A 15,399-nucleotide genomic window follows, 5' to 3' on the forward strand; every position below is an offset into this window, starting at 1 on the left:
GAAGCCAGTTCATAGATGGGGATTATTAGGAGGCCATGATGGGTAAACACCAGGGGGGAAATTTGGCCAGAGAAACCGGGGTTACACCCCTACTCTTCTTGAGAGACATCCTGGGATTGTTAATGACCACAGAGAGTCAGGACCTCAGTTTGACGTCTCATCCGCAGGACGGCGCCTGTTTACAGTCCAGTGTCCCCTTCACTATACTGGGGCATCAGGACCCATACAGACCGCAGGGTGAGAGTGCCACCTGCTGGCCCCACTCACACCTCTTCCGGCAGCAACCTTAGTTTTTCCCAGGAGGTCTCATTAAGGAGGTTAATGAGTCCTAACGAGTCCAAACGAGTCCAAACATTCCATACACTTCTATATAGACTTATACTTCTTCTATATAGAAGTGTAAGCAATGATTGTTAAGAAAGGATTTGAAAACACTCACCAGCCCACAGCAGAGCAGAGAATAGCAGGACCCAGCCCATCATCATCAGACCCCTGGGGACAGCAGGAATAGTTCAGTACAGCTCTGGAGAAACACACTTCCTCCCTCAGACACACTTGTCACACCAGAACATAAATGATTGCATATCTTAATGGACAGACCAGAGCAGAATCTACCCCCAAACCCCCTGAGTGCAACTGTATACGGAAATCCAGATTGAGTTCATGTTTAATGTGGAGCAAACGTTAGAACAGCCCAGTGAGATCAGGGTAAAAGCACAGTACAGCCCAGTAAGATCAGGGTAAAAACACAGTACAGTGCAGTGAGATCAGGGTCAAAACGCAGGACAGCACATAACAGCCCAGTGAGATCAGGGTAAAAACACAGTTCAGCGCAGTACAGCCCAGTGAGATCAGGGTAAAAACACAGTCCAGCGCAGTACAGCCCAGTGAGATCAGGGTAAAAACACAGGACAGTGCAGTACAGCCCAGTGAGATCGGGGTAAAAACGCAGGACAGCGCAGTGAGATCAGGGTAAAAACACAGGACAGCGCAGTACAGCCCAGTGAGAACAGGGTAAAAACACAGGAAAGCGCAGTACAGCCCAGTGAGATCAGGGTAAAAACACAGGACAGTGCAGTACAGCCCAGTGAAATCAGGGTAAAAACACATGACAGCGCACTACAGCCCAGTGAGAACAGGGTAAAAACACAGGACAGCGCAGTACAGCCCAGTGAGAACAGGGTAAAAACACAGGACACTGCCGTACAGCCCAGTGAGATCAGGGTAAAAACACAGTCCAGCGCAGTCAGACGAAGTACTGAACCGTGAAAGGAGGAGAAAGGCGAGTCTGACCGCGTTCCTCTCTCCGGACACGCCGCAGTGTGACAGTCACTCCCACGCCCACACACTCCCCGCGAAATCAGACTTCTCTGTCCCTTAACACCGCCCCTGTAATTAACACGGCAGTAGAAGTCAATTTCATTCTCGGTATTACTATTATTAGTAATAATAACTATTAATATTGTTATTATTATAGCGAGAACAGCGAGGATCTCCGAACTGCAGCGCCAGCGACGGGCTGGGTCGAACTGGGCCACCCGAACTCCGGGCGGTACCGCCCCAGTTTCACAGAAAACACCCCCCGGCCCCCGGCCCCCGCACCGAACCGAACCGAACCTCTCCCCGCCCGGTCCCTCGAAACCGTTCACAAACCCGCCCGAGAGACAGAAAAGAGCTCGGAGCCCGGTTACCTGTCCGGTGGACCTGCGGAGACTCGCAGCCCGGCGCGGAGAGCTGCTGCTGGTGCTGGTGCTGCTGCTGCTGCAGAATTTAACCCGTGCGGTCCCGGTCCGTCCAGGCTGCCGGCACTGCGGAGAAAACCGACCCCGCTCCGCTCACGACACTCAACCCACCGAACAGCGCAGCCTGGCCTCGCTTTCCGGTGACGAGGCGTTTAATTTCTTCCTATCGATTTTTGCGGTTGTCATTAATGCCTTGTCTCCTGCCCATCCGGCTCAGGCTAAAAAAAATGATATCTTTTCCCCTATTTTTTGTCTCTTCAGGGCGGCGCGTTCGGCCATCTCCGGAGGCGCTCGGCTTTTTCCGGGCGCTGCCTGCGGCTGTGGGCTCGGCTCTCCCCGGCAGGAAACGTCCTGCTTCTCGGCGGAGATCGTGTCTCTTCTGAGCCCAGAAACAGAACACGAGGGGGGCTGGAGACCAGCCGCCTGTCTCTAGACGCCCAGACGCTGAATTATTCACCACCGGCGCAGAGAGGCTGTGTTTCCGGGAGGGAGTCGGCGCTACACGCTGTCTGTGCAATAATACGATTCATAATAATACCATAAGAAGTGAATTTCTACACATAGCAGTCTGTTCTCACACTCTGTGGTGCTTGGGCCATACAGACATGTTTTTGTACAGGGCGATACGTTTCAACTAAATGAATATGCGAACAATATATTGTGAATGTATTTGAGAATATTGGGAATGATGTCTCGTCAAATACATTTAAGACGCTCTGTTACAGTATCTTGACCGGCGATCTCTGGACTGGAGGGGTACAGTGTGACCCAGACTGGACTGGAGGGGTACAGTGTGACCCAGACTGGACCAGTGATCTGTGGACTGGAGGGGTACAGTGTGACCCAGACTGGACTGGAGGGGTACAGTGTGACAGACTGGACCAGTGATCTCTGGACTGGAGGGGTACAGTGTGACCCAGACTGGACTGGAGGGGTACAGTGTGACCCAGACTGGACCAGTGATCTCTGGACTGGAGGGGTACAGTGTGACCAGACTGGACTGGAGGGGTACAGTGTGACAGACTGGACCAGTGATCTCTGGACTGGAGGGGTACAGTGTGACCAGACTGGACTGTAGGGGTACAGTGTGACCCAGACTGGACTGGAGGGGTACAGTGTGACAGACTGGACCAGTGATCTCTGGACTGGAGGGGTACAGTGTGACCCAGACTGGACCAGTGATCTCTGGACTGGAGGGGTACAGTGTGACCCAGGCTGGACTGGAGGGGTACAGTGTGACCCAGACTGGACCAGTGATCTCTGGACTGGAGGGGTACAGTGTGACCCAGACTGGACCAGTGATCTGTGGACTGGAGGGGTACAGTGTGACCAGACTGGACTGGAGGGGTACAGTGTGACCCAGACTGGACCAGTGATCTCTGGACTGGAGGGGTACAGTGTGACCCAGACTGGACTGGAGGGGTACAGTGTGACCCAGACTGGACCAGTGATCTGTGGACTGGAGGGGTACAGTGTGACCCAGACTGGACTGGAGGGGTACAGTGTGACCCAGACTGGACCAGTGATCTCTGGACTGGAGGGGTACAGTGTGACCAGACTGGACTGTAGGGGTACAGTGTGACAGACTGGACCAGTGATCTCTGGACTGGAGGGGTACAGTGTGACCAGACTGGACTGGAGGGGTACAGTGTGACAGACTGGACCAGTGATCTCTGGACTGGAGGGGTACAGTGTGACAGACTGGACCAGTGATCTCTGGACTGGAGGGGTACAGTGTGACCAGACTGGACTGGAGGGGTACAGTGTGACCCAGACTGGACTGGAGGGGTACAGTGAGCCCCGTTAAGTTGGCGCCCCTACAGACAGCACTAACGACGAAACCCCCCTCATTTGTTAGTGCTGCGTTTGTGCTGTTAAAAGTAACTTCCCAGTTGCTTTCGTGGCCGAGATAGAGCGCCTTGTCTCTCGGGTGATCATGTGATCGTGCACGGCGACTCTGGTCCCCAGTGACCCCAGTCTGCCCAGTTCAGGCGCTCTGTTACCGGTGTGAGAGGAACAGCTCTGTATCTGTGGTCCTCTGTGTGCCCGGGTGGGGGGCGGTGGGTTCTGTGTTTAATATCAGTGTCTTCTGCGCGTCAGTGTGAGCAGGAAGATTGTATTTGTCACCAATATCACGTACCCTGATCAGAAGAGCTGTGGGTGTCGTCTCAAAACACGACCAAACAACTGCATGTTCTAAGAAAGAGGCTTTAACGAGCACGTCGACTACTACGATACGATACTACGCAGCGGTGTGCCTTTTTTTTTTACAAATCTGAAGCAGTAAGCGGAAATATTGGAGAACATTTTTATTTGATTTAAAACAACCGCACATCTGTCCAAGGTCTTAAGAGTCCGTCGTTATCCGTGTCTTCGTGTCTGCAGCGCTCTTACATGCAAACACAGCACGATGAGGCGTTTTTCTGTGTGTCTTCCCGGTCTCTCCTTGGTGTAGGGCACAGTGTGAGGGCTGACCTCTGAAGGCACAGAGACGAGCGCCTATTTCTCCCCGCTGAAATCGTGTCCTTTGCGGTGTGCGGGACCCAGGACGTGGTCTGCTTGTCCAGCTCCGGGGTGACACCCCTCCAGCAAACAGCACAGTCCCCGAAACCCACAATATCTCGCTATATGTGTGTGTATATATCGCCCCATCTCTCAGGAGCGAAAGCAGCACAAACACCACTTTCAGTGAGGAGGGGAGGGGGGTTGGACAACTTCACGCAGCCTGACTGTCCCGAGTGCAGACTGGCCGGGCTCTGTGCTGTCTGTGGATGGGGGGGGGGGGATGAGGGTCTGAGTGCGGCCGTCTCTTAAAATCTCGCCCGGCCGCCCGGGGCCTCGGTCTCGAGTGAGGAGAGAGGCGGAGAGACAGGGCTCCGCGCCCGGCTCCCCGGCTCGAAGTGCTCGGCTCCTGACGGACTCGTCGGTAAGCCCAAGTGAAATTTGAGCAGCTTTTTTTTTGTTGTTGTTGTTTTAAACCGGGAAACTACGCGAGGCCGAGCGAGCGAGTTCGCGTTTCTCCTCCGCGGTGGATCAGCGGCAGAGCCGAGTCAGAGACCCCCGTTTCCTTTCCTGCAAGACCCGTGAAAGTTCATCTCCAGTTCAGGACCTCTTTCTTTCTCTCTTTGCTCTGTGAAACAGGAAACTCCTGCGGTCTCAGGACACCAGCCCCCGACCTCCTCAGGGTATGGACTCGGTTCTGGGACGGAAGGGCTCGGAACAGGTACGTGGAGATGAAAACCTTCATATTGTAAGGCTGAGAGGTTGGGTTCTGCCCAGCGCTGAAGCTACCGCGGGTCATTGGCGATGATGGGCGAGCTCGGCAGTGCGGCAGAAACACTGGAATTCAAGTCGGGTTTAAACACACAGAGCCGCTGTGTTTATATATATATACAGTGTCTGGACTCCAGGTGTGTGTGTGTATATATATATACAGTGTCTGGACTCCAGGTGTGTGTGTATATATATATACAGTGTCTGGACTCCAGGTGTGTGTGTGTGTGTATATATATACAATGTCTGGACTCCAGGGGTGTGTGTATATATACAGTGTCTGGACTCCAGGTGTGTGTGTGTGTATATATATATACAGTGTCTGGACTCCAGGTGTGTGTGTGTGTATATATATACAGTGTCTGGACTCCAGGTGTGTGTGTGTATATATATATACAGTGTCTGGACTCCAGGTGTGTGTGTGTATATATATATACAGTGTCTGGACTCCAGGTGTGTGTGTATATATATATACAGTGTCTGGACTCCAGGTGTGTGTGTGTGTGTATATATATACAATGTCTGGACTCCAGGGGTGTGTGTATATATACAGTGTCTGGACTCCAGGTGTGTGTGTGTGTATATATATATACAGTGTCTGGACTCCAGGTGTGTGTGTGTGTATATATATATACAGTGTCTGGACTCCAGGTGTGTGTGTGTGTGTATATATATATACAGTGTCTGGACTCCAGGTGTGTGTGTGTGTATATATATATACAGTGTCTGGACTCCAGGTGTGTGTGTGTATATATATATACACAGTGTCTGGACTCCAGGTGTGTGTGTATATATACACAGTGTCTGGACTCCAGGTGTGTGTGTGTGTGTATGTATATATACAGTGTCTGGACTCCAGGTGTGTGTGTGTATATATATACAGTGTCTGGACTCCAGGTGTGTGTGTGTGTATATATATACACAGTGTCTGGACTCCAGGTGTGTGTGTGTATATATATACACAGTGTCTGGACTCCAGGTGTGTGTGTATATATATACAGTGTCTGGACTCCAGGTGTGTGTGTGTGTGTATATATATATACAGTGTCTGCACTCCAGGTGTGTGTGTGTGTGTATATATATATACAGTGTCTGCACTCCAGGTGTGTGTGTGTGTGTATATATATATACAGTGTCTGCACTCCAGGTGTGTGTGTGTGTATATATATACAGTGTCTGGACTCCAGGTGTGTGTGTATATATATACACAGTGTCTGGACTCCAGGTGTGTGTGTATATATATACACAGTGTCTGGACTCCAGGTGTGTGTGTGTGTATATATATATACAGTGTCTGGACTCCAGTGTGTGTGTGTGTGTATATATATATACAGTGTCTGGACTCCAGGTGTGTGTGTGTGTGTATATATATATACAGTGTCTGGACTCCAGGTGTGTGTGTGTATATATATACAGTGTCTGGACTCCAGGTGTGTGTGTATATATATACACAGTGTCTGGACTCCAGGTGTGTGTGTATATATATACAGTGTCTGGACTCCAGGTGTGTGTGTGTGTGTATATATATATACAGTGTCTGCACTCCAGGTGTGTGTGTGTGTATATATATACAGTGTCTGGACTCCAGGTGTGTGTGTATATATATACAGTGTCTGGACTCCAGGTGTGTGTGTATATATATACACAGTGTCTGGACTCCAGGTGTGTGTGTGTGTGTGTATATATATACAGTGTCTGGACTCCAGGTGTGTGTGTGTGTGTATATATATATACAGTGTCTGGACTCCAGGTGTGTGTGTGTATATATACAGTGTCTGGACTCCAGGTGTGTGTGTGTGTGTGTATATATATACAGTGTCTGCACTCCAGGTGTGTGTGTGTGTATATATATACAGTGTCTGGACTCCAGGTGTGTGTGTATATATATACAGTGTCTGGACTCCAGGTGTGTGTGTGTGTATGTATATATACAGTGTCTGGACTCCAGGTGTGTGTGTGTATATATATATACACAGTGTCTGGACTCCAGGTGTGTGTGTGTGTATGTATATATACAGTGTCTGGACTCCAGGTGTGTGTGTGTGTATATATATACACAGTGTCTGGACTCCAGGTGTGTGTGTGTGTATATATATACACAGTGTCTGGACTCCAGGTGTGTGTGTGTGTATATATATATACAGTGTCTGGACTCCAGGTGTGTGTGTGTATATATATACACAGTGTCTGGACTCCAGGTGTGTGTGTGTATATATATATACAGTGTCTGGACTCCAGGTGTGTGTGTGTGTATATATATATATACAGTGTCTGGACTCCAGGTGTGTGTGTGTGTATATATATATACAGTGTCTGGACTCCAGGTGTGTGTGTGTGTATATATATATACAGTGTCTGGACTCCAGGTGTGTGTGTGTGTGTATATATACAGTGTCTGGACTCCAGGTGTGTGTGTGTATATATACAGTGTCTGGACTCCAGGTGTGTGTGTGTGTATGTATATATACAGTGTCTGGACTCCAGGTGTGTGTGTGTATACAGTGTCTGGACTCCAGGTGTGTGTGTGTGTGTATATATATATACACAGTGTCTGGACTCCAGGTGTGTGTGTGTGTATATATATATACAGTGTCGGGACTCCAGGTGTGTGTGTGTGTATATATACACAGTGTCTGGACTCCAGGTGTGTGTGTGTATATATACACAGTGTCTGGACTCCAGGTGTGTGTGTGTATATATACACAGTGTCTGGACTCCAGATGTGTGTGTGTATATATACAGTGTCTGGACTTCAGTGGTGTGTGTGTATATATACACAGTGTCTGGACTCCAGGTGTGTGTGTGTATATATACATACACAGTGTCTGGACTCCAGGTGTGTGTGTGTATATATACACACAGTGTCTGGACTCCAGGTGTGTGTGTGTATATATACATACACAGTGTCTGGACTCCAGGTGTGTGTGTGTATATATACATACACAGTGTCTGGACTCCAGGTGTGTGTGTGTGTATATATACACACAGTGTCTGGACTCCAGGTGTGTGTATATATATATACACACAGTGTCTGGACTCCAGGTGTGTGTGTGTGTGTGTGTGTGTGTGTGTGTGTGTGTGTATATATACACACAGTGTCTGGACTCCAGGTGTGTGTGTGTATACATACAGTGTCTGGACTCCAGGTGTGTGTGTGTGTATATATACAGTGTCTGGACTCCAGGTGTGTGTGTGTGTGTATATATATATACAGCATAGGGACTCCAGGTGTGTGTTTGTGTAAATACAGTGTCTGGACTCCAGGTGTGTGTGTGTATATATATATACAGTGGCTGGACTCCAGGTGTGTGTGTGTGTATGTATATATATAGTGTCTGGACTCCAGGTGTGTGTGTGTATATATATACAGTGTCTGGACTCCAGGTGTGTGTGTGTATATATATACAGTGTCTGGACTCCAGGTGTGTGTGTATATATATATACAGTGTCTGGACTCCAGGTGTGTGTGTGTATATATATACAGTGTCTGGACTCCAGGTGTGTGTGTATATATATATACAGTGTCTGGACTCCAGGTGTGTGTGTGTATATATATATACAGTGTCTGGACTCCAGGTGTGTGTGTGTGTATATATATACAGTGTCTGGACTCCAGGTGTGTGTGTGTATATATATACAGTGTCTGGACTCCAGGTGTGTGTGTATATATATATACAGTGTCTGGACTCCAGGTGTGTGTGTGTATATATATACAGTGTCTGGACTCCAGGTGTGTGTGTATATATATATACAGTGTCTGGACTCCAGGTGTGTGTGTGTATATATATATACAGTGTCTGGACTCCAGGTGTGTGTGTGTATACAGTGTCTGGACTCCAGGTGTGTGTGTGTGTATGTATATATACAGTGTCTGGACTCCAGGTGTGTGTGTATACAGTGTCTGGACTCCAGGTGTGTGTGTGTATATATATATACACAGTGTCTGGACTCCAGGTGTGTGTGTGTATATATATATACAGTGTCGGGACTCCAGGTGTGTGTGTGTGTATATATACACAGTGTCTGGACTCCAGGTGTGTGTGTGTATATATATACAGTGTCTGGACTCCAGGTGTGTGTGTATATATATATACAGTGTCTGGACTCCAGGTGTGTGTGTATATATATATACAGTGTCTGGACTACAGGTGTGTGTGTGTATTTATATATACAGTGTCTGGACTCCAGGTGTGTGTGTCTATATATACAGTGTCTGGACTCCAGGTGTGTGTGTGTATATATATATACAGTGTCTGGACTCCAGGTGTGTGTGTGTATACAGTGTCTGGACTCCAGGTGTGTGTGTGTGTATGTATATATACAGTGTCTGGACTCCAGGTGTGTGTGTGTATACAGTGTCTGGACTCCAGGTGTGTGTGTGTGTATATATATATACACAGTGTCTGGACTCCAGGTGTGTGTGTGTATATATATATACAGTGTCGGGACTCCAGGTGTGTGTGTGTGTATATATACACAGTGTCTGGACTCCAGGTGTGTGTGTGTATATATACACAGTGTCTGGACTCCAGATGTGTGTGTGTATATATACAGTGTCTGGACTTCAGTGGTGTGTGTGTATATATATACACAGTGTCTGGACTCCAGGTGTGTGTGTGTATATATACATACACAGTGTCTGGACTCCAGGTGTGTGTGTGTATATATACACACAGTGTCTGGACTCCAGGTGTGTGTGTATATATATATACAGTGTCTGGACTCCAGGTGTGTGTGTGTATATATATACAGTGTCTGGACTCCAGGTGTGTGTGTATATATATATACAGTGTCTGGACTCCAGGTGTGTGTGTGTATATATATATACAGTGTCTGGACTCCAGGTGTGTGTGTGTATACAGTGTCTGGACTCCAGGTGTGTGTGTGTGTATGTATATATACAGTGTCTGGACTCCAGGTGTGTGTGTGTATACAGTGTCTGGACTCCAGGTGTGTGTGTGTGTATATATATATACACAGTGTCTGGACTCCAGGTGTGTGTGTGTGTATATATATATACACAGTGTCTGGACTCCAGGTGTGTGTGTGTATATATATATACAGTGTCGGGACTCCAGGTGTGTGTGTGTGTATATATACACAGTGTCTGGACTCCAGGTGTGTGTGTGTATATATACACAGTGTCTGGACTCCAGATGTGTGTGTGTATATATACAGTGTCTGGACTTCAGTGGTGTGTGTGTATATATATACACAGTGTCTGGACTCCAGGTGTGTGTGTGTATATATACATACACAGTGTCTGGACTCCAGGTGTGTGTGTGTATATATACACACAGTGTCTGGACTCCAGGTGTGTGTGTGTATATATACATACACAGTGTCTGGACTCCAGGTGTGTGTGTGTATATATACATACACAGTGTCTGGACTCCAGGTGTGTGTGTGTGTATATATACACACAGTGTCTGGACTCCAGGTGTGTGTATATATATATACACACAGTGTCTGGACTCCAGGTGTGTGTGTGTGTGTGTGTATATATATACACACAGTGTCTGGACTCCAGGTGTGTGTGTGTATACATACAGTGTCTGGACTCCAGGTGTGTGTGTGTATATATATACAGTGTCTGGACTCCAGGTGTGTGTGTGTGTCTGTGTGTATATATATATACAGCATAGGGACTCCAGGTGTGTGTTTGTGTAAATACAGTGTCTGGACTCCAGGTGTGTGTGTGTATATCTATATACAGTGTCTGGACTCCAGGTGTGTGTGTGTATATATATATACAGTGGCTGGACTCCAGGTGTGTGTGTGTGTATGTATATATACAGTGTCTGGACTCCAGGTGTGTGTGTGTATATATATACAGTGTCTGGACTCCAGGTGTGTATATATATATACAGTGTCTGGACTCCAGGTGTGTGTGTGTATATATATATACAGTGTCTGGACTCCAGGTGTGTGTGTGTGTATATATATACAGTGTCTGGACTCCAGGTGTGTGTGTGTATATATATACAGTGTCTGGACTCCAGGTGTGTGTGTGTGTGTGTATATATATATACAGTGGCTGGACTCCAGGTGTGTGTGTGTGTGTATATATACAGTGTCTGGACTCCAGGTGTGTGTGTGTATATATATACAGTGTCTGGACTCCAGGTGTGTGTGTATATATATATACAGTGTCTGGACTCCAGGTGTGTGTGTGTATATATATATACAGTGTCTGGACTCCAGGTGTGTGTGTGTATATATATACAGTGTCTGGACTCCAGGTGTGTGTGTGTATATATATACAGTGTCTGGACTCCAGGTGTGTGTGTGTGTGTGTATATATATATACAGTGTCTGGACTCCAGGTGTGTGTGTATATATATATACAGTGTCTGGACTCCAGGTGTGTGTGTGTATATATATATACAGTGTCTGGACTCCAGGTCTGTGTGTGTGTATGTGTATATACAGTGTCTGGACTCCAGGTGTGTGTGTGTATATATATATACACACAGTGTCTGGACTCCAGGTGTGTGTGTGTATACATACAGTGTCTGGACTCCAGGTGTGTGTGTGTGTGTATATATATACAGTGTGTGGACTCCAGGTGTGTGTGTGTGTGTCTGTGTCTGTGTGTATATATATATACAGCATAGGGACTCCAGGTGTGTGTGTGTAAATACAGTGTCTGGACTCCAGGTGTGTGTGTGTATATATATACAGTGGCTGGACTCCAGGGGTGTGTGTGTGTGTATATATATACAGTGTCTGGACTCCAGGTGTGTGTGTGTATATATATACAGTGTCTGGACTCCAGGTGTGTGTGTGTGTGTGTATATATATACAGTGTCTGGACTCCAGGTGTGTGTGTGTGTATATATATATACAGTGTCTGGACTCCAGGTGTGTGTGTGTGTATATATATATACAGTGTCTGGACTCCAGGTGTGTGTGTGTGTATGTGTATATACAGTGTCTGGACTCCAGGTGTGTGTGTGTATATATATATACACACAGTGTCTGGACTCCAGGTGTGTGTGTGTATACATACAGTGTCTGGACTCCAGGTGTGTGTGTGTATATATATACAGTGTCTGGACTCCAGGTGTGTGTGTGTGTCTGTGTGTATATATATATACAGCATAGGGACTCCAGGTGTGTGTGTGTGTGTAAATACAGTGTCTGGACTCCAGGTGTGTGTGTGTATATATATATACAGTGTCTGGACTCCAGGTGTGTGTGTATATATATATACAGTGGCTGGACTCCAGGTGTGTGTGTGTGTATGTATATATACAGTGTCTGGACTCCAGGGGTGTGTGTGTTTGTATATATATACAGTGTCTGGACTCCAGGTGTGTCTGTGTATATATATACAGTGTCTGGACTCCAGGTGTGTGTGTGTGTATATATATACAGTGTCTGGACTCCAGGTGTGTGTGTGTATATATATATACAGTGTCTGGACTCCAGGTGTGTGTGTGTGTATATATATACAGTGTCTGGACTCCAGGTGTGTGTGTGTATATATATATACAGTGTCTGGACTCCAGGTGTGTGTGTATATATATATACAGTGGCTGGACTCCAGGTGTGTGTGTGTATATATACACACAGTGTCTGGACTCCAGGTGTGTGTGTATATATATATACAGTGTCTGGACTCCAGGTGTGTGTGTGTATATATATACAGTGTCTGGACTCCAGGTGTGTGTGTATATATATATACAGTGTCTGGACTCCAGGTGTGTGTGTGTATATATATATACAGTGTCTGGACTCCAGGTGTGTGTGTGTATACAGTGTCTGGACTCCAGGTGTGTGTGTGTGTATGTATATATACAGTGTCTGGACTCCAGGTGTGTGTGTGTATACAGTGTCTGGACTCCAGGTGTGTGTGTGTGTATATATATATACACAGTGTCTGGACTCCAGGTGTGTGTGTGTATATATATATACAGTGTCGGGACTCCAGGTGTGTGTGTGTGTATATATACACAGTGTCTGGACTCCAGGTGTGTGTGTGTATATATACACAGTGTCTGGACTCCAGATGTGTGTGTGTATATATACAGTGTCTGGACTTCAGTGGTGTGTGTGTATATATATACACAGTGTCTGGACTCCAGGTGTGTGTGTGTATATATACATACACAGTGTCTGGACTCCAGGTGTGTGTGTGTATATATACACACAGTGTCTGGACTCCAGGTGTGTGTGTGTATATATACATACACAGTGTCTGGACTCCAGGTGTGTGTGTGTATATATACATACACAGTGTCTGGACTCCAGGTGTGTGTGTGTGTATATATACACACAGTGTCTGGACTCCAGGTGTGTGTGTGTGTGTGTGTATATATATACACACAGTGTCTGGACTCCAGGTGTGTGTGTGTATACATACAGTGTCTGGACTCCAGGTGTGTGTGTGTGTGTATATATATACAGTGTCTGGACTCCAGGTGTGTGTGTGTGTGTCTGTGTGTATATATATATACAGCATAGGGACTCCAGGTGTGTGTTTGTGTAAATACAGTGTCTGGACTCCAGGTGTGTGTGTGTATATCTATATACAGTGTCTGGACTCCAGGTGTGTGTGTTATATATATATACAGTGGCTGGACTCCAGGTGTGTGTGTGTGTATGTATATATACAGTGTCTGGACTCCAGGTGTGTGTGTGTATATATATACAGTGTCTGGACTCCAGGTGTGTGTGTATATATACAGTGTCTGGACTCCAGGTGTGTGTGTATATATATATACAGTGTCTGGACTCCAGGTGTGTGTGTGTATATATATATACAGTGTCTGGACTCCAGGTGTGTGTGTGTGTATATATATACAGTGTCTGGACTCCAGGTGTGTGTGTGTATATATATACAGTGTCTGGACTCCAGGTGTGTGTGTGTGTGTATATATATATACAGTGGCTGGACTCCAGGTGTGTGTGTGTGTATATATACAGTGTCTGGACTCCAGGTGTGTGTGTGTATATATATACAGTGTCTGGACTCCAGGTGTGTGTGTATATATATATACAGTGTCTGGACTCCAGGTGTGTGTGTGTATATATATATACAGTGTCTGGACTCCAGGTGTGTGTGTGTGTATATATATACAGTGTCTGGACTCCAGGTGTGTGTGTGTATATATATACAGTGTCTGGACTCCAGGTGTGTGTGTGTGTGTATATATATATACAGTGTCTGGACTCCAGGTGTGTGTGTATATATATATACAGTGTCTGGACTCCAGGTGTGTGTGTGTATATATATATACAGTGTCTGGACTCCAGGTCTGTGTGTGTGTATGTGTATATACAGTGTCTGGACTCCAGGTGTGTGTGTGTATATATATATACACACAGTGTCTGGACTCCAGGTGTGTGTGTGTATACATACAGTGTCTGGACTCCAGGTGTGTGTGTGTGTGTATATATATACAGTGTCTGGACTCCAGGTGTGTGTGTGTGTGTGTCTGTGTGTATATATATATACAGCATAGGGACTCCAGGTGTGTGTGTGTAAATACAGTGTCTGGACTCCAGGTGTGTGTGTGTATATATATACAGTGGCTGGACTCCAGGTGTGTGTGTGTGTATGTATATATATACAGTGTCTGGACTCCAGGGGTGTGTGTGTGTGTATATATATACAGTGTCTGGACTCCAGGTGTGTGTGTGTATATATATACAGTGTCTGGACTCCAGGTGTGTGTGTGTGTGTGTATATATATACAGTGTCTGGACTCCAGGTGTGTGTGTATATATATATACAGTGTCTGGACTCCAGGTGTGTGTGTGTGTATATATATATACAGTGTCTGGACTCCAGGTGTGTGTGTGTGTATGTGTATATACAGTGTCTGGACTCCAGGTGTGTGTGTGTATATATATATACACACAGTGTCTGGACTCCAGGTGTGTGTGTGTATACATACAGTGTCTGGACTCCAGGTGTGTGTGTGTATATATATACAGTGTCTGGACTCCAGGTGTGTGTGTGTGTCTGTGTGTATATATATATACAGCATAGGGACTCCAGGTGTGTGTGTGTGTGTAAATACAGTGTCTGGACTCCAGGTGTGTGTGTGTATATATATATACAGTGTCTGGACTCCAGGTGTGTGTGTATATATATATACAGTGGCTGGACTCCAGGTGTGTGTGTGTGTATGTATATATACAGTGTCTGGACTCCAGGGGTGTGTGTGTTTGTATATATATACAGTGTCTGGACTCCAGGTGTGTGTGTGTATATATATACAGTGTCTGGACTCCAGGTGTGTGTGTGTGTATATATATACAGTGTCTGGACTCCAGGTGTGTGTGTGTATATATATATACAGTGTCTGGACTCCAGGTGTGTGTGTGTATATATATATACAGTGTCTGGACTCCAGGTGTGTGTGTGTATATA

At 46.3% G+C, this 15,399-nt stretch overlaps 1 protein-coding gene across 7 annotated transcripts in view; it reads left to right on the top strand.

The window, feature by feature from the left end:
* The first annotated feature begins 3,786 nt into the window (after positions 1-3,786).
* LOC102691721 (uncharacterized) overlaps positions 3,787-15,399 on the top strand; it is a 53,638-nt gene continuing 42,025 nt past the window's right edge. For 4 of the 7 annotated variants that reach the window (XM_069199061.1, XM_069199066.1, XM_069199065.1 and 1 more), the window contains exons 1-2: positions 4,042-4,668; positions 4,884-4,965. The gene's annotated coding sequence lies outside the window, so the exon portion shown is untranslated. The other 3 variants (XM_069199063.1, XM_069199064.1, XM_069199069.1) reach the window with 3 other exon arrangements.

Source organism: Lepisosteus oculatus, chromosome 14 (genome assembly GCF_040954835.1).
Source record: "Lepisosteus oculatus isolate fLepOcu1 chromosome 14, fLepOcu1.hap2, whole genome shotgun sequence".
In the NCBI taxonomy this organism is placed as follows: Eukaryota; Metazoa; Chordata; class Actinopteri; order Semionotiformes; family Lepisosteidae; genus Lepisosteus; species Lepisosteus oculatus.